We start from the raw sequence: 20,054 nt of genomic DNA on the forward strand, positions 1-20,054 counted from the left end.
GTGACTCGCCCTCCTAAAACTCGAGAGAACTCCCGCTTCCGCTCTCTCTCCCCTTCTCCATAGTAGGTGTAGAGGCTCGGCTTGATCTCGCTCTCTCTCGTAATATGAGCGTGAATAGCTCTCAAACTCGGCCTCCTCGAAATACGAGATAAAAAAGTTTCCAACGCTCGGCCCCCCCCCCCCCCACCGAAATCGCTTGAACTAGGGGCGGCTCGAGAAAGAAATCTCTACCCGTGTGCAACCTATTTTTTGGCTCCCCCCGAAAACGCTTGGTCACCAGTTTTTTTTTTTGCCCTATCAACTAGGATTTGGCGCCATCCAACAGCTACCCCGATCGGTCACACGGCCCAAGAGAGCCTCCCCTGCCCGGGACGATGCTTACCATTTTTTGTTTTTCCACATTATTAAGCCCCCATGAAGCACCTTATCAGAGAACCAGGCCATTCATTTGGGGGATCGTGAGGGTCCATCCTCCGGATTTTACAAAAATTAAAAAAAATAAATATATATATATAAAGAGTATGTTCTTTGCCCCCCCCCCCCTTCCTGAAAAAAATAGAAATGACGTGCCTGCAGGGAGCCTGCCTGAATCCTAGCGCGGGGGGGGGGGTGTAGGGCCATCGTAATATGGGCCCATTCAAAAAGCCTGGGAGGATTGGCCCTCAAAAGGGTGGGATGTCCAGCCAACACCCCCCCCCCCCCGAAAGAAGCCAACCAGATAACACTCCCTGTAAAGAAGACAGCTAGTCAGCACCACCCCCTCTTCTTTAGGGGTGTTGCTCTAGCTCAGGTGCCCGGGAAGGTTCTTATAATTTTTCGTTTTTTCACACAAAAAGATTAAAATTAGTTGAACAACTTAAGCTGAACAATCCGTACCCTCTACAGAGGGTACGGATTGTTCAGCTTAAGTTCGGGCCATGAGCTAACATGACTTTTGGATACCACTCATGTACAACGTTCCTCGAGGCGGAGTCGTGGCAAGAGGAAAGTTGCCTCCCGCCAAGACAATCAAAAATTAAAAAGATTTGTTATTCTTTTGTTCTACAAAATATCAAAAGAAATGGCAATTTTTAGGCCTCAAAAGTTTGTGGTCCTGGGCATGCCTCCCCAAAGGTGGGGCTAACAACAGGGAACTAGCCCTGGGCTCCATAACAATTACTATAATTTTTGTTTTTCATGCTATAAATTCACTATATAAGGACCCATGAAAAGTTTGATTGGGGGGGGGGGCGGCGTTAAAGATTTCAGCCTAAGGACTCTGCTAAAGAGTGGGGGGGGGCATGGCCCTGGGCACGTGCCTTGTTTGCCAGTATGAGAACCGGGCCTTGATTGAGGGGCTCGAAAAATCTCAGTTTAGGGGCTGTTCTGTAAGATGTAAGGGAGGGGCATGCTCAGGGGCCATATTGGGAAGGGGAGGCGATCGGGCCCCCTTAATAGAACAATACCCTTTTTCCACAAACGATATAATTCATGAAAGATCTTAATTTAATGAAATAATCATTTAAATATTGAAATTAAGAATGGTCCTCCCTATCAACCAGAAAAAACTAATTAACGGGGTTTAATGAATTTTTAATTTCATTTTTCCAGGACCAATTGATGTTGAGGATCTTCAGCTAAATATATATATAATGTATTTTTAATCCGATACTACATTAAAAAATTATAAAATTTTTCATTAGGAAATGGTAATAAAAAGTTATTAAAAATTTCTCTTTAATCAGTGAGAGGTAATTATGTTTAATGATTGCAGAGAAAATTCAGTTTTCATTATGAATTTAATTTGATTTTTTTTGTATTTTTGTTACAGATTTCAGTGAATTTTCACGCCTAATTTTACATGTCCTTGTGAAATTATTACAAAAATTTTCATATCATGTTCCTCCGGGACGAGTCAGAAATCTGCGCCGGGACGTCATGGTTCCCATAGGAGAGGTCATCATCATGCCCCCTTAATCATTTATGTCTACCTTCGTCCATGAAATAAATCAGAATCGTCCAAAAATGCAGAAATGTCCCGTAAAATACGGGTCATGCAGTCACACTACACACAGTGGTCCTTGGATTCAAAAAGTTTGAGAAACGCCGCTCTATAGTGAATTTATTCCATAAAAAAATATATACGTATATATAAATATATATTACTGCCAAAACCTGAAGCTGGTTATTTCGCGAAGTGGCCAGTCCAGTTGACCCAGCCCGTTGGCGTACGCAAGGCCCCCCCCCCTTTGAGCCAAGATTATAGTGCTAATTTGCAGGAAAAAAGTAAAACCCCCTCAGAAGGGAAAAAAATCTGAACCCCCCCCCCCCCGCCCGTCGAGAAAATTCTGCGTACGCCTATGACTCGGCCAATGTCCGAAATTCGGGCTTTCCCCGACCCCTTATATATCGATCTCTATGGAGTAGCTATACCAGGGCCATATACTATAATATAGCCACCCTGATCTGATGCGCCAAGCTAGGAAAACACAAACGCGTAGCGTGATTATATAACACGTTCCTGCCGACGCGAAATGATCCAGTTCGGTTAACGCGGCGTAAGAAACCTATTCCTAGGAAAACCGGGCTTAAACAACGCGTTGGCGTTTTTTTTTTTGTGAAAATTAGAGCCTATTTATAAATAGCCATAGCTAACCACAACAACCATTTTGGTTAGCTATTGCAATCCTAACTATCAAAGGAATCTGGATATATCGATATCCCAGTTATAGACATATATAGGGATCGGCATATAGGGGCCGGCCAAAGCCCGAATTTCCGACATTGGCAGGGTCAACTGGGCTGGCCATTTGGCGAAATGGCCAACTTCGGGATTTGGCAGTGCCATAAGAATTTTTAGAAAGGCAGTATTATAAATGAGAATCGTTTGAACTGGCTGGAATCTTGTAAGCCCAACACCTTTTTAAATACTCTATTTTTGGGAGCTGTAGGGTTGTAATCTCAGTGGGATCTTGTTTCTTACGGGTAAGGGGTCATTAAAGTATTACGTCAGCATCGAGTGGGGGGGAGGGGGTTTCGGATTTGCTGACTTTTGATGACGAGGGGGGGTTTGAAGGTTGTTTACGTCATCAACAACCTTTTTTTTGAAGATATTAAATACTCTCAGCTAAGACGACTTCATATGTATTAAGGAGTTCTACTCTAAGCTGCTGACGAAATTTTGCTGAGGGGGGCGGGTCAGTGTTTTGCTGACAAGGGTGGGGGGGTCAAAAATGGCTGAAAACCTGCTTACGCAATACTTGAATGACCCCTAACCAACTGAAAAAAAAATTGCTTCCCACACCGGGAATCGAACCCGGGCCTCCTGGGTGAGAGCCAGGTATCCTAACCACTAGACCATGTGGGACAGAAATTCAGTAAACCTATATTAATTTTAAATTCTTAAATAAATAAAAATTGGCATTAAGAATGTTAAATGTATGGTTTTTCTATTCCCAATGATATTTTTGTCGCTGACAACGAATTCAAATTCACAACAATATGCACGCTTGATGTTTAATTTCATCTTTTTAATTGCATAGGCTGCAGCGCCATCTAGAAGTCTGAATAAGAACTATAAACTCCGTTTACGTGAATTTCTTTCTTAATAGAGTATGGTTACCATGTTCAAAAACTGATTGATTGATTGATTGATGACCGCTCACGCCCAGAGCTGTGATCAAAACCAGGGGCGTCGGAAGTGTTTCGAACCTGTGGGTGTTCGTCTTGAGTTCCATGTAGGAAATTTCGATTTCTGAATCAATTCTGTGGGTGCTCGGACCTGTTTTACAAATTTTCGTGGGTGCTCGAGCACCCACAGCACCCCCGGCTCCGACTCCACTGATCAAAACTGAGAAAGGAGAACCTTGATGACGTCATTTTTCCCAAGTTTCGCAACAGATGGTGCTACTTTTCTTCCAAGAAAAGGAAAAACCCACCACCACATTAAATTTTCCCAACTAAACAGAACCGTGAAACATGTTACAGAAATTCGATAAATCCTGTTATTATTATGCATAATCAATTCCAATTATGCACAAACAACGGCTATATTGTGCATAGTTACCCCCATTTTTGTAATTTTAATAAATTTTGTTTATTACGTTTACCGGTGATTATGTGTTATCTCAAGCTCGTATTGGTTAATTATATGCTCCTATTGGTGAATGCGTGTGGAAAAAAAACCACAAAAAGCATAGGCGGAGATTGACTTGGAAGTCTGGGGGAACAAGGCCATTATTGCTGGGAGGGGGGGGGGGCACGATTATGATGATGCCAATTCATCTATACATATATACATTAGATCAGTCGACTCCACGTTTGACTCTGGGGGGGGGGGGGGGGCTCAAGCACCCACAAAATACTGTGGGTGCTTGAGCACCCGCTGCACCGGCTCTGACGCCACTGTTGGTATCCCTGTATGTGGCCCAATGACCTGAATCAAGCAGAAGGCTACAAAAAAGTATCGAAACTTTTACGAATTCTGAGAAAATATGTCTGCGCCATGCAAGTCCGTCAACATGACCACCATAGTGGCTAACGGGGGGTGAAACGGGTTCAAATCCTCGAGTCGAACTTGACACCTGAAATTATTGAATTATTTACAGCAATTTTTCAAACTTGTCACCCGCGGCTTCCTTTCAAAATTCATGGTTCATCTGCAGTTCCCCAGAACAGTTAGGCATGGCCCCCACATCCTGGAGCAGGGCCCCTAGGCTGGGATCTTTTGCGGGCCCCCCGACCAGACTTTCACTTGCCCCTTTATGATGAATTTATAGCGTGAAAAAGCAAAAAAATTGTGTAAATTGTTCCGGGCCCCAGGGCTGGAGCCTTGTCAGCCCACCCCTTCTGGGGGCCATGCAGTTAGGCAGACATTTTCCCATATAAAAGAACCAGTTCAAAAACATAAATATAGGAGCATATATCAATATCTCCAACCCCTCACAATGCCTCTGACAGAGGTCAGAGATGCCGCTAGGAGCCGTGACTCACACTTTGAGAAACACTGTGATCTACAGTAAAAAATAACCTCTTTCAACAATTTTGGAATTTTTGATAATTCTGGAATTCTTAATAACTCTCAAATTATTTGAATTGATTCATTAATTCTGAATTTTTAATAATTTCGAAATTATTCAGATAATTTTTTTCTAAGAATTCTGGATCAGCACGAGATATAAATGCGAATAAATGAATGTTCACAAAAATTTTCAAAATCAGATAAAAGGTATGTGCTGCCATCTAGTAACAAAGTAGTAAACATAAAGTATTGAGGTTTCGTATCTTAGTTGCTAGATGGCAGCATACTTCTAGTCTTTCTAGCAGTAAATTTACACGCGGCAATTTCAAATCAAAATCGTATTTCGAAAATTGGTAAATTCTCAAGATCGTTTCATTTTAATCTTAATATTTCAAAAGTTTTAGGCTATATAGAAACCTACTTCAACAATAAAAGATTATTTTATAATTACTAATTATCAAGATGACCATACGTCTCGTATATCCCGGGAAAGCCCTGCTTTTTCTGTTTTTCTATTTGTTCCGACTTTCTTGGAAAAATGCCCCGATTTTTCCCGTTTTTCAGTCAGAGGCTTAATTAAATTTATTATTTTAATTAAAAACGTTGATACACGTAATTTTCGTAGTTCAATAACAATAAGTTAACGAGTTGACTTTATTTTCAGTGATTACATTTACATTTTCTCTGAATATTACAGTTGTTGGGGACATTTTTATCTTACTAATGCTCGAGTTCGAGTTGTTGATGGCGGAACAAACGACATTACTTAACAGATGTCTACCCGGATTATTTGGGATAATAATCATTCTTGTGCGGAACTTCAGCTGAAAAAGTGGGGAATTCCCCACAAAAGCATGAACTACACATGTGTATATCTTCGCATCAGCCAGCTGTTAAAAATCTTTGTATGGATAGCGGAGAGAATATCATCTTTCGGATAACAAAAATAGTTCAATTTTTGACCAGGGGCCATTCAAGTATTACGTAAGCAGATTTATAACTATTTTTGACCCCCCTCCCCCCTTGTCGGCAAAAATCAGCAAAACACTGACCCCCCCCCCCCCAGCAAAATTTCGTCAGCAGCTTAGAATATTTCATATCTTCAAAAAGGGGTGGTTGATGACGTAAGCAACCTTCAATCCCCCCCTCCCCCACCCCACCTTGTCATACAAAGTCAGCAAATCCTAAAAGCCTCTCCCCCTCGATGCTGACGTAATACTTGAATGATCCCCCACCAAGTGAATAAGTGGTGCTTTTTTATTGAATTTTCCTTTTTTTCCATGGTTAGTATATATACCAAGTTTCAATGAAATACGTCTACCACAACGAGCGCTACAGAGGTCTGAATAGTTTCAGTATACTGACACTGGTCAGACCACAGAGTAAGAATAATATCTTTAGCCCATGGGTCAGACCTATGCATTCTGGAGGTATTCCATCGAAACTTGGTGTATATACGCTGTATGGGCCTTTTTTTACAGCTAGTTTCAGAATTTTTTTTTGAAAGATACTTTTTGAGAAAAACTACTCGGAGTACACACAGGGGAACTTCAATTATAATCACCCTGTATATTTTACAGAGTGAGCAGATTGAGAGCACAAAGCATAATGTAACAAATGCGCACAAGTATAGAAATGTTCTGGTGGCAGTCTTTTTTCCTTCACCTGAGGAAAAAAGGTTAGGTGGGAGGAATTCGAATCGATTTTTAATGAGAAACAAAATGTTCGGAATTTTCGAATCACTACAAACGAACTCATTTTGAAAATCTTTTCGAATTTGGGGATTGAAAATAATTATTCTCGTGGTATTTACAATATTTTTGGTGAGTTTTGTGCCACAATTGGGATTTTCGCTGACGGAGACTACTGGTGATGCCTCGTATTTGCGAACCGAATTACCGTATTTTTGTCAAGGAAATATGGTCAGCCTACTAATTCTGTATCAGATGATATTAAATATACATTCACATTTATTAAAGATTCGAAATTAAATTCCTTGAATATTTATTTAACAGAAAGAAAGAGTTGTCTAAGTTTACTAAACACCCCAAAAAATTTTTTTCCTCAATAACTGTTTCCCTCTCCCCCATTCCAACTGATGAGAAAATTAAAGGCAGCAAAGTTTATACCAAGGGCTCTCAAATTGTGCACCGCAAACCTTTGTCAGGACCGGCGCTGACAAAGGTCTCTGAAAGAAATTCTCTAAACTGGTCTGGGAAGCCGCGGAGAGGCGATTAGGTTAAAGAGCCATTTATCCTAACCGCAATTCGGATAAAGGGCGATTGGCATTTTCCGGTGGGTGGAAAAAGCTTGAGAGCCCCTGGTAACTTTGAACAGAAGAAATAAATCTCAGAGCCATTCTTGCTTGGTACAGCGCCTGTAAGAAATATTTATTAAAAAATACTTTAATATTTGATTAAATACAGGTGTTTTGCGATAAGGTCAAAGATATTTAAAAAAATAGAAGAACTGATATATATTTTTTTTTAATGCGGTTGTGAAAAGTCATTTTCATGAATTGGGAGTTTTTCAGTGCAGGAAAAAAAACTTAAAATTGTTGCCGATAGAGGACGCTGCATTGAAGCAAATCCAAGAATTCTTTCCGCACACTAACACTGGTCATACATTGCCAAACATATTGCAATTTAAAACCAGCGGATTTGGGTGGGAAAAGAAGTCGCCATCTATCGATGGTCGCCCCAGGCTCGGTAGGAGAAGAACTTAATTTGATATTCTTTGCCCGAATTCGAACCCGTGAACCTTGACGGTAAGCTTCATAGTAGACGAGCATCTTACCACTGCGCCACTCGGGGCCGAGAATTTTTACCCTTACCTTCACTTTTTTCTGTGTCCGAAACGTAACAAATTTAACAATAATTAAACAAATTTTTTCGTTTCAATTAGAAAAAATAGTGAAAAATTGATTTTTTAACATTCCGGGACGCAGGAGAAGCATTTCCTCCCAGTATAAGTGCATTTCATGCCTTCTGGGGTTATTATTATTATTGTAAATAAATAAATGATGAGAAAAACTTTAATCAGTCAAACTTTAAACAGAATCTGATTTGAATTGACTAAGAAAATGAAGTTCCGAAGTAAGAAGGTCGAGCCCCGTTCGCCCACCCCGCTAATGCAACATTTTTTCCTCTTACACAATCCCCCAAATCTCATATACGAGATTCTATATGCCATCAACATTATCTTAAACAACCTACGGTCAAACTCGATTATAACGACCTCTTTTGTAACGACACATCGGCTATAACGTCAATAATAATTGGTGGTCTCTGCTGATTCCTATGGAGATTAATGTTAACGAGCCTTGCTTATGTCGTCGATAAGTACGCAACGACCTCGGATATAACGGTACATTTGTCACCTTTTGATTAAATCGCAGTCGGATCGCTTATAACGAAGTCGAAAAAAAACAGCGAAAATACTCGTTATACGAGAACTTAGTTATATCCGTACCGGGTTCATAAGCATAGATAAGTAGTAAAAATTCACGGCGGGGAATGTAAAAAACTTCGTTATACATGAAAATGTTTAATCTCCATGTTCATTATAAGCGAGTCCATTTATATAATAATGAATAGGAATACAAATATGAACACAGTATTCCCCCGCATTAGCCAGCATGCTGGGAAACAGCGGGAGAAACCAGATTGCCGGGATATTAATCACAGATTCTGGAAAATTCTTTCTTAACTGTCTTTATTCTAAAAATCCATTGACTTGGCTTAATGCGTTGTGATCTTCATCAAACCTTGGTTTTTTCCGGCATGGAACAAACTAGACCCCAACATTCATTCAAAAAGCTGGTGTCCCTCGAGTTTTACGGCACGCCGGATAATGCGGGTAATACGGTAATAATCGCGCATATTTGTCACAGGAAAATAAACTTATCGTGTAGTTCCTTGCGGACTTACTGTAGCACTTTGCGAAGGGTTATTTCATGGCTCCCACAAGGGTGGGACTGACAGGGCTGTTTCCCTGCGGCCCGGTACGATTCTCATCATTTTTTTTGTTTTTTCACGCTACAAATTAACTATGGGGGGGGGGTGTGAAAAGTCTGGCCTGGGGGCCCGCCAAAGGTCTCAGCCTAGGAGCCCTGCTCCAGGGGGGGGGGGAGTAATAGGTTATTTATAAGCAATAATAAGCGATTTCACCAACAATTAGCAAGAAATGACAATGTCCCGTATTTACGATCCCGATATCCCGTATTTTTCTCAATAAAATATAGCCATTCTAATCACGGTGAAAATAAAAACATAATTTTTTTTTTGCGTCTGATTATATTTTTGTCTGTTAAAACGTCAACCTCATTTATAACGGCAGAAAATATTTTCAGAATCTTCCATATGCCTGTACCAGGTATTCTGATTCGATTTAACTACACATTAAAAATTATTCACATTACGTACTGGTATGCATTTGGTACTTTTTCAGTAGAATTTTGAATAATATTTCAATTAATATCAAATATCAGCGGATTTTTAAATAGTCACTATTACCAATATGAACATTGATCCGAAAAGAAAAAAAAAATACTTTCCCATTATTAGAAATGCATGTTTTCCAATTAAAGTGGAATTGAAATTTTGTTCGCAAGATAAAAATAGCCTCGGGTCCTTTTCTTTTCCCCATCACTGTATACATGAGTACGATACTCCTTTTTTACTCATAATGAAAATGGAGCGATACTACAAAAGAATATCGGGGGAAAAATATCGTAAAACTTTGTGGGGGTCGGTGGGTAAAAAATGGGTAATTTCATGTTATGAGTCATGTCAAAGTCACGTGCCTCCGACCCTCCATGGTCACAATAAAGAAGAGGAGGAGGGAAATATGAAATTTCAGTCTTTAGTATTCAGGCGATAGTTATTCGTGTGTGAGAGAGAGGCCCCGGTCTACATGCATCCAAACATATGTAATAATATACAAGGCCTGATTGATTTCCCCATCGAGCAATAGTGGTTCAAGTCTCTAGATTTTTTGGTTTTTTTAAACAATATTTATTCTCTAACTAATTAAACGTCATTTAGTTCTACTGCCTGCTTCGTTCGGGGCACCCTGGAGAAAAAATTAGGCAATGGCAGTACAAAGGAGAGACTGCTATACCTTGGAACATAATTTTCCCATTTATTTATATTTTTAGTACCTGTTCGCTGTATGAAAAATATGCAGGATGTTCACTCATATCGTTGTTCAATGGCTACTTCATGAATCGTTGGTTTTAGAGACAAGTTTCAATTAGAAAAAATGTTTTAAATGATGTTGCCTATCATTTTAAATTAAATGCCACTCGAATAAAAAAAATGTTATTAAAAAAAATTAGATTTTTATACGTTTCTTCTGTCCCCTAAATTTCAATCAAAAAGTTGTTGCATTGTCTCTCTTGAAGCCAACAAAAAATTTTCCGTGTTTCTAAGTGATAATATTCACTAAGATATTTGAATTCAAATATGGGGGGGAAACGCATCATAAACTGACGACGACGCTCTTTTCCCTCATTTACGCTGTTCTTTCCCGTTTTTTGCCTGATTTTGAACTTCTCTATTCGTTTTTTTAATTTTCTCGTGCGTGATATGTGCATTGCACATATATTTTGCCACAAAAATTAAATTAATCGTGAAGATTGGTTAAATACAATTTTTTATTAGTCTTGTTAGTGTTGGCTTTCTTCATACTATTTATCAACATGTGCAAACATAACGAACATTACCGATCGGATTCGTTGGCGTTCGAATTCATCATTTTAGACTGAAACCTATGCATTTAGTGTATGTCCGACAAAATTTGAATAAGTCATTAGCGATTTATCATATTAGCAAATTTTCCGAATGTCCTTCGGTTATGAATAATAATCAGTGAATATTTCTTAATCAACGAATTTATCACATTTACCTTAATATATAAATTAGGAGGACGAATAATAATTAATAGGTTATTTTTTAAATTTTATCCAGTAGGGGGGGGGGGCACCTGGCAATATAAAAATATCAATAATGCGATTTTACACTCAAAATAAAAAAAAAAGAGCATGCAGTCAGGGTCATCTGAAGGTATTCGGGGGCTGTGGGAAAGGGGGATTGAACAATTTTGGTGTTCCTCAATATAAATTGAAGCCTTATATATAAAATAATATACGAAGGTTTTTAACAACTGGCTGTTGCGAAGATATATTTCGGAAAGAGAGAAAATTCAACTGTAGTCTAGTGGTCTAGGGTGTTCACCCGGAAAGTGAAAGGACGTGGGTTCGACTCCCCGCAGGGGCAGTTGAATTTTCTGAATATATCTTCGCAACAGCCAGTTGTTAAAAACTTTCGTATGGTAGCGGAGAGTGACGCCATCCTTGTATAAAATAATATAGCTTAATTTAAATTTGTTCTTCAGGTTCAGTGTTTCGTATTTGTATGACTGGTCGCAATGAACCGCATTTAAGCGTGGAATAAGAAATCGGGCTGCTCCATATCCTAAGTCTTTGAAAGACCAAGTATTTTTAATAAATATTTTACATTCGTCATTTGTTTAAATATACTGAAAAACATTGAGCGTCTCGCGTTTTAAGGCTATCATAATGATATATTGTGTGTGGTCCGCCGACATGGATTCATCACTGGCAACAGAATAACAGACATTCAGAATGAGTTCATGCCGCTATAAAATAAGTAGCATAAGAGTTCACCAAATTATGTATTTCATTTCTTACGAAAATTAAGTGATAAATACGGAATAACTTATACTTTCAAAGCCTAAATTATATTCCTCCTTCCTATTTCTTAATGAACTAAACCGGTGATTAACAAACTTTTTATGTTATGGAGCACTATTTTGAAAAAAGTTAGTCTTTATAAGCACCAAAGTGCAACGGAGTTAAAGTGCACAACAACAACAACATGCCTATCTTATAACTCTACTCAGCTTTTGAAAAAAAAAATTTAAGTGTATGCAGCTCAAGCACAAGCAATAATCTCTAACCAAATACCAGAGATAAATCGCTGAAGCTGGTATCTTTGTTAATATATAAAAAACAAGGGCAAAAACGAAAAGAGCAGGTTTTTCATTTGCCTCCCCACACTCAGCCACTCTTCTTCTATATATGTGATACAATATAAAAAAATATTTTTTACTCGTCAAACCGTAGCGAGGGAGAGAAGAATGCTTAGTTGAAAGAAATGAAAATGAATTCCCTTCTATATAGAGTTAGTTACCAATAAAGCGTCTCTATGAGGGACGAAACATAAAAAGAATAGATAGAATGTATTTCTTTCACCTACTCTAGGACGAAATATCTCGATCTTGTACGGGAAGAAGTAAAGAATGACCAAAAGGAATGAAATTCTATGGCCCAAAATCAAAGATTTTACACGGTTAACTGTCAGAAAATGCGAATTGATTAAATTAGCGACTTTGTATTTTATACCGAGAGAAATTCACCGCTTAACATTTGAAGAAAACGTTCCGAGACATCGATGAGTGAAATACTTATTTGATTTTATTACTTTTCTCGTGCTAAAATGGTGATTCTGAAAAACTCTTCAAGTTTCACAACTTACCACTATTTTCACGTGAAAAGCTTCACAAATAAACTATCTTCCAACTGTTTACAAAATTTGGTAGCAAAACAATTATTAAAGTTCAATAAAATGAATATATGTTATAAATATGTTATAGCTATTGTCTTCATTCTTTTAAAATAATTTACTGAATAATATGCAGTTCATATCGTGTAGCATTAAAAATGTTATGTAACATTAACGTTAAATGTAACATTATACAGGGTGTTCAGTCAATGGACCGACAAACTCAGAGGGTTGTTAGTAGACATTAAGAGGAACAAAAATTGCAATGGAAACATGGTGTCGCAAACCCCGTTAAGAGGGTGAAAATCGCGAAAAACGCATGCGGGTTTCGATTGGTTTTTACGACGGCACGAACAACAAAAAGCACAATAATAACTGCAAAAATATTTATTTGATTAATTATTGCAAGAGTTAATGGAAGTGGCGGCCGTTGACGTCATTGCACAGTCTACAACGACGTAAAAACGATTCCCGGACGCGCTCGAAGATACCAGGTATGCTTTTGATGTCTGCTGCTACGACGATAATCCACGCTACTTGATCTTCCGGTGTGTCCACAGGCATCGCATAAACGAGTGATTTAAATTGACTCCATAGAAAAAAGTCACACGGATTGAAATCCAGCAAATGTGGAGGCCAAGCAACGGGTCCCGCATGTCCAATCTACTTCCTTATGTATATAACATCGAGGTGATTACACACATCGCGAGAAAATATGAAGGGGCACCATCATGCATGAACCACATGCCTCGCTGCCGACACACTTTGCAGCAATTCCGGGAGTACGTGACATCCACCTTTCGTCTCCTCTGGACTCGGAGCCTGCATGCGTTTTTCGCGATCTTCACCCTCTCAACGTGGTTTGCGACACCATGTTCCATTGCAATTTTTGTTCCTCTTGATGCCTACTGACAACTCTAACAACCTTACAGAGTTTGTCGGTCCATTAACAGAAAACCCTGTTTATTGTCATCTGATTAAATAGGCTTTCACAAATTTATGCTACAATTTTGTTCAAAGCATGCTTATTTTTCAAAATAAGGTGAAAAGTTCAATAATTTTCCACCGGGGGCGTTTTGGATGCTTTCATCATGTAGCGCATGTCTGATTTAGTATAACTAGACCCTTCTTCCATCGTTCTATCTTTATCCATTCAAAAGTTATGACCGGTTAAAGATCTCATATATATAATGACATATGCGCAGCCTCTTACAATCATTTTCAACCTCTAAGAATCATTTTGAGATGCTCGAGAGCAAAACGATAAATATTTAGAGAAATGAAGAACATTGGAAATTTCACATAATCTCGAATAACTGCTGAAATATGGCAGATAGCATCATGAAAGTTGCGTAGTGGTATAGCAATATGAGTGCACGCCAAATGATAAGAAATGTTAGAACGTCACCTGGTGGATAGTTTAGAAACTTTCTATGCTATCTTGACGTCAAAGGCAGATAGACAAAAATTTCAACAACCAGGTCGTAAAACGACATTTAGTAAATGGGAAATGTACTTGGTTATGAATAGGGCTGGTCCTATTAACCGATTAATCTTGTCGGTGAATCGATCAACTTGATCAATCCGATCAAAACTCAATTAATATTTTTATTAAAAGTTTATAATTTCACTTGATTTATTTGATTAAACCAATTAAATGACTTAAATTATGCTCCTATACTTAACATTTCAGATAAGTGACCATATTTAAAAATACTGAATCGATATTTTGATCAAATTTTTTGACATGAGGAAACACAAGTCGATTCAACGAAACTGGTGATGATTTCTATAAATTACTGATTTAAAAAAAAAGAGAGAGAATCCAAGTTAAGTAATTCGAGGATGTGACAAGCATGTTCAGCATATCGTCCCCCCTTACGCCAGGGACATGAATGTGAAAATTTTCACTTTTGGGTTTATCAGCTGGTCGGATCACTTATGTTGCTAAGTTTTGCCAGAAAGGCGCAAATGTGTATTCCCTATTGAAACACATTTTACAAAACCTTTTAGGAAAACAACTTACATAGAGTAACATGAGTTGAGTAAACATTCAAAAGTCGTCTTGCAAGTTCTAGAAATTTCCACATTCATGTGTGTTTCTGGCAAAAGGGGGACGATGTTATAAATTGCTTCAAGCGAGTGGCCTTTGTTTGTTAATCTATTTCTATATTTACTTACATCCATTCAGTGGATAGAGGCGTGAAATGAATAGAGCATGTTTTTATAACATCAGTTAAAATAAATTTAAAATATCTCATAGTTACCAACACTACATTTGCTGTGAATGGGAAGCATTTGAAAATATTCGATTAAAATTCAATTATTATTGAATCGATTAATTGATTAAGTTTTTTTGATTAACAACTTAAACATTTTAATCGATTCCCAGCCCTATTTATGAACAATGTGTATAAAGACATTAAAAAAACTAGTCAGACGCGATAACTACGAGGTGATTTGCTGCTTATTCATGTGTTATTCAACCTTCGCAAGTTGCTGTATGTATGATACTTTCATGGAAGTATCATGTTATCATGTTGTAGGTCTGTGTCTACTCTCTGCAGAGAGAAAGAGTTCCGTAAAGATCAATCTCCTACCAAAGAAAATAAATCTTAAAAAGTTGCAAAACAATTGGTTGCCATGCCAATGTTGATACTGCGATCCCACATTAAGCAAGCTTACGAGGTCTATTTTTTTATTATGATAAAACCAGGACCCACTATACTGTAAGAAATGTAAACTTTTTTTGCCAACTCAAGAGGTGTGCTTGAGCACCCTCCTATCCGTAAGGCCGGTAATACACTATAAAAGTTTGGTAAAAGTCCTTTTATAAAACTTGAAAAATGCAGCCAATAAGGCCACCGGTTGCATTTTCTAGAATGTAACCAATAACCTTATTGGTTAGATTTTTCAAGTTTTATAAAAGGGATTTTATCAAACTTTTATAGTGTAATACCGGCCATAAGGTACTTCATAAGGTACTTACACGTTTAGATTCGGAAATGTGCTTTCCAAGAGCAAGTATGTTAGCTGTTATTTCCAGCACAGTATATAGGGCCCAGGAACATCACTTCGACCGGACGCCCACTACGTTCAGAGTTGCAGTTGGATAAGTGGCCATAAAAAACGTGCATATAATTATCACCAGAAAATACGCCAACTTGACGATGATCCCGAATCGTATCTTTCATTATCGGACTTTGACCAGGGATCACCGACCACTTCGTGAACTGGCCGGCCCCGTCGTGAATCGGCTAATTTCGGGTTTTCGGGTTTTTACCATTTTTAAGGACTTTACACAAATAGAATGAACACATCTATATCTTATTTTTTCATTCACAATAAAAAACAATTAAATTTTTTGACAATTGCAGGATTTTCACAACTTTTAATTTAATTTACGTTTCGAAATTTGTGAACATCCTCAATCATTGCCGATAAATGCTGAAAACTTCAGCCAAATATCTCAGTTAATATTGCGTTTAGAAATGCAATGCTTTTTTTTGTAAATGACTTCTGATATCTGCATTTACATTTCACTAATTGTAATTTTTTAGCACACAGGGTCTACATGAAAAGTTAATCGTTTTATTTTTAAATGTATATGGCCTCCCTCAAACAAATTTCGATATTTTAAGTAACTGCACGTCATTTGAAAACTTTTTGTGACTGAAATCTAGCTAGGGTTTAGAGACCTCGGGTCAGGTTGGGGTCCGAATCTGACCGGGAGGGGACACGAGAAGAAAATGTTGTCTTTAAAGGGCCATGGGCAAAAAAAAAGAAAAAAGCATAAGAAACACTGCCCTACGTGTAGGGCCAATAAAATGAGAAAACATCGATAAATCAATTTAAACTGTCTTTAGTTTAATCAGCATTGGGTGTGGTAGCCCAGGTTGATGAGATACTCCCCTAAAGTACCAAAGGATGGTTTTAGAGGTATCGCGAATTCGATACCCGATTGGTCCTTGTCAGAAACTTTCCTGAGGTGGAGGTACAACAGAAACGTCGACAACATGACCACAGAAGATTACTGCGATCGGGAGTACTACATGGAGGGGGTAGCGCACCAACCTCTCGGTGGGCATCAGTGGCGTCGGAACTGTGGGTGCTGTGGATGCTCGAGCACTCACACTGAATTGAATCAGTGTGAGTGAAAATCAAAATTTCCTGCGCAAAGATCAAGACCGAGCACCCACGAGTTCCAAACACTTCCGACACCCCTGGTGAGCATTAAAAAAAAAGCAAAATGTGAAACGAATCTGTTCGGAATCCGATGGTATTGGTATTACGCGTGATTCAATATAACGTTAAACCCGTAAAAGCACCCAGTATTCTGCGAAATAGATGGTGGTGGTGTTGGAAAACCAGGTTCAGCTGTACATATTTCACTCATTTTATCGTTTTTTCAAAATGATGCAATTCTCAAACTGGCCAGATTGCTTCCCACTAGAACCCATGAACTAAAAAACGATTGATGTGAGCGAACGAGTATTTCGTGCATTACTGTTATAGCTCGGTTCTTACTTCAACAGCACTATTTGCCTAGCGCTAGAAGTGTTTTTTTTACTAATGCCGGACGCGGTTATAAAGCAGGGCCTAGTTATAAAGTACAAAGCAGCTTACCTTCCACTTCTCTGGGAACGGTTTTTTCTTTACTCACTTTTATATACGCCCAAGAATTCATACACGAGAGTATATTGTAGATATTGAGGAAGTTTAGAGGGCGTGTCTCAGTGAGTTTTCAAGGTGGGGTCCTCCATGCCCTTTCTTTTTTGGAGAGATACCGCGTATCCTCTGCGAGAAACTTGATGACGATGGGCGAGCAGGATGTCAACAAGAGCTCAATATGTATGGTAACTTGATAAATTACATATTATCGAACTGAATATTATACATTCAGGTTGTACAGGCCTTATCGTATTTTTAAGATAACTGATTCCATGGGATAAAATCACCATCATCACTAGGGTGATTAGATTCCAATAAGACGAAAGAGCATCACACATATCATCTGGTCCATTCTCATCAAATATCGCCGAATTTTGTCTGTTTATAGCACCCGTAATAGCACCCAGTATTCTGCGAAATAGATGGTGGTGGTGTTGGAAAACCAGGTTCAGCTGTACATATTTTACTCATTTTATCGTATTTCAAAATGATGAAATTCTCAAACTGTGCGATCAAATTATGCAGTACTGTCGTTATATTCTCTCAGAACAATCGAGAATCAGCCAAAATCAAACCGAGACGTCAGGTCATAGTATAGCATGATAGAAAGATCTTGATGAAATAAATCTGAATATACCATACACACAAGCACACAGTACATTTCTATCTAATTTTTTTCTAAAGGAGGTAAAAAGTAGGGACTGTGAGAGACTCAAAGAGCCTCTTGGTGAAAGCAAACATGACAGAACTAAACAGCTGAGAATGGGGCAGCCGTGCGGAACCACATAATGTTGAGGGCATACGATTATGTTTGTTCTTATTTCAATTTGAATTTAACTGCTCAATGAAACCATAGCTTAAAGAACTACGAGTTTATATATATATCATATCCCAGAGGTGCACGCCTGAGACGGGATATGCATAGGAGACCAAACTCTCAAGCCAACCAAAAATTGAATTTTTTAAAATATTTTCGTAAAAAAAAATTAAAATACCCCGAAAGTGCCTTTGATATACTATTTTAATCAACTTCTGTTGGTTTAAATATTTTTTTTTAAAGTTGTTAACTCAAACTTTCTCTGGAAGAAATTCCTTATGCCCCCGAAGTTTGATCCTGCGTACACCCCTGTCTTACGGAAAGTCATCATTGCCTTGTTGCACCCAGTTGCATCCGGATCCAAAATAATCTACGAGTACGAAATTGTGTATATATTATCACTGAGGGGGGGGGGAATAATCCGCTTGCATTGCAGTTAAAAAACCGTATCTATAACGATGCGAGATGATATGGGGCAGGTAATGAATTCAGAGAGAAGATTTAAATGAGTTAACAAACGCACACTCAGATAGAGGCAACCTTGGTCATGTTTTTTGGCAGACCCTCAATCCAAGACTTTCAGTGTGTTTTTCACATTGATTTCTCTAGTTAATAAATAACCCAGAAGAAATAATAGTAAGGTTGATGACAGACCTCTAGCCAACAGTCTGGCCACTGCTCCCTTGTAAGAGCCATAATGGTGCTGCATACTGTGTCGCAAAATGTATAAACCAAGAACGTAGATAATATAAGGGTCCTACGATTAGGTCCATAAATGTTTGGTTTCAAGTGAATGTTTCTTGCATAAGTTCGGGGCCCAAAATCATGGAGGACCTAGGCTAGACCAGAATTAAAGTTTGAACCGAGGGGGCCCAGGACCGATTGTCGGATTATCAACTGGCCCAGAGAAGTCTATGAAAAGTTTATACAGTCGACGCTAGATATAACGATCCCCTCCGTCCCGTCGAAAACGGGCGTTATATTTGAAAGGCCGTTATATCGAAAGGAAAACTATATGATAGTCGTTATAATGGAATGGTCGCTATAGCGTAGGGTCGTTATAACGAGGGTTGTCTGTAGTTTAGATCAGTGTTTCCAAAAGTGAGCAATACTGCTCCCTGGGGGCGATGGAATGGTACCGGTTCGGGGGAGGAAAAGCTACGGGTATAGCACAGACTATGGGTTGGCTTCAATTAAGGAAGTAAAAATTTCTGATGAAGGGGGCGATGAAACAAAAAGTTTGGGAAAATATGGTCTAAACTTTAGAGTCCAAGTTTAGACCATAGTTTCCTAAATGTTTTATAACCCATTTCTTCAAAAAAATGTTTCTCCTCATCGGCCCCCTACTCACACCAACCCATAGGATCTTATAATAAACCAAAAGATTCTACTGCCCTCCTGGACCTTTCCATCGCCCCCAGGGGGTGATATTGCCCACTTCCGGGAAACACTGGCTTAGACTCTGAACGAATACCCTGTTTGCCCATTCGGGCAATCAATTCCATCTCGAAAGATCGAGTATATATAATTGATAGCCCACAAATGATTGTGCGTGACACTCCTATTATTTACAGAAAGTCAGGCAGATACCATTATAAAGCGTTAAACAGTAAGTTCAAAAGAATTCGAAAGAAGATCTATAGATTGCAAATAATAAGCCTACTAAACAATTTTACCCCGTTTTTTTTTGAAAGGATAACACTTTCATGGTTTCCAATCTTATCAGCACTGGATGCGTGGGAGTCGACTCGTATATTTACTTTGTACATAGATGGCGTATACAGGATGATAAAAAAAAAATCGAATTCAGCTCTTTGAACAATACATAACATCAATACGATCTATGCAATGAAGCAGTTTCTCCAAAAAAATATTAATCTGACCTCGATGGATGATGCTTCTGACCTCAACGTGCCGATGCGGCTCCGTTTCGTCAGTTTAAAGCCTCGAATTTGTGGGCGGGTAACATGTAGGCGGACTA

General features: G+C 38.6%; 1 protein-coding gene and 1 non-coding gene across 3 annotated transcripts in view; one reads left to right on the forward strand and one right to left on the reverse strand.

Moving 5' to 3' along the window:
* The window catches only part of LOC149078755 (protein Wnt-5b-like), a 256,727-nt gene that overhangs the window by 154,300 nt on the left and 82,373 nt on the right, over positions 1-20,054 (forward strand). The gene's annotated exons all lie outside the window — the stretch shown is intronic.
* Positions 3,275-3,346, reverse strand: TRNAE-CUC (transfer RNA glutamic acid (anticodon CUC)). The gene has a single exon. It is a non-coding gene; the product is annotated as a tRNA-Glu (tRNA).

Source organism: Pholcus phalangioides, unplaced genomic scaffold, assembly GCF_987345545.1.
Source record: "Pholcus phalangioides strain wild (caught in Gottingen) unplaced genomic scaffold, Ppha-v1.0 ptg000013l_1, whole genome shotgun sequence".
NCBI lineage: Eukaryota > Metazoa > Arthropoda > Arachnida > Araneae > Pholcidae > Pholcus > Pholcus phalangioides.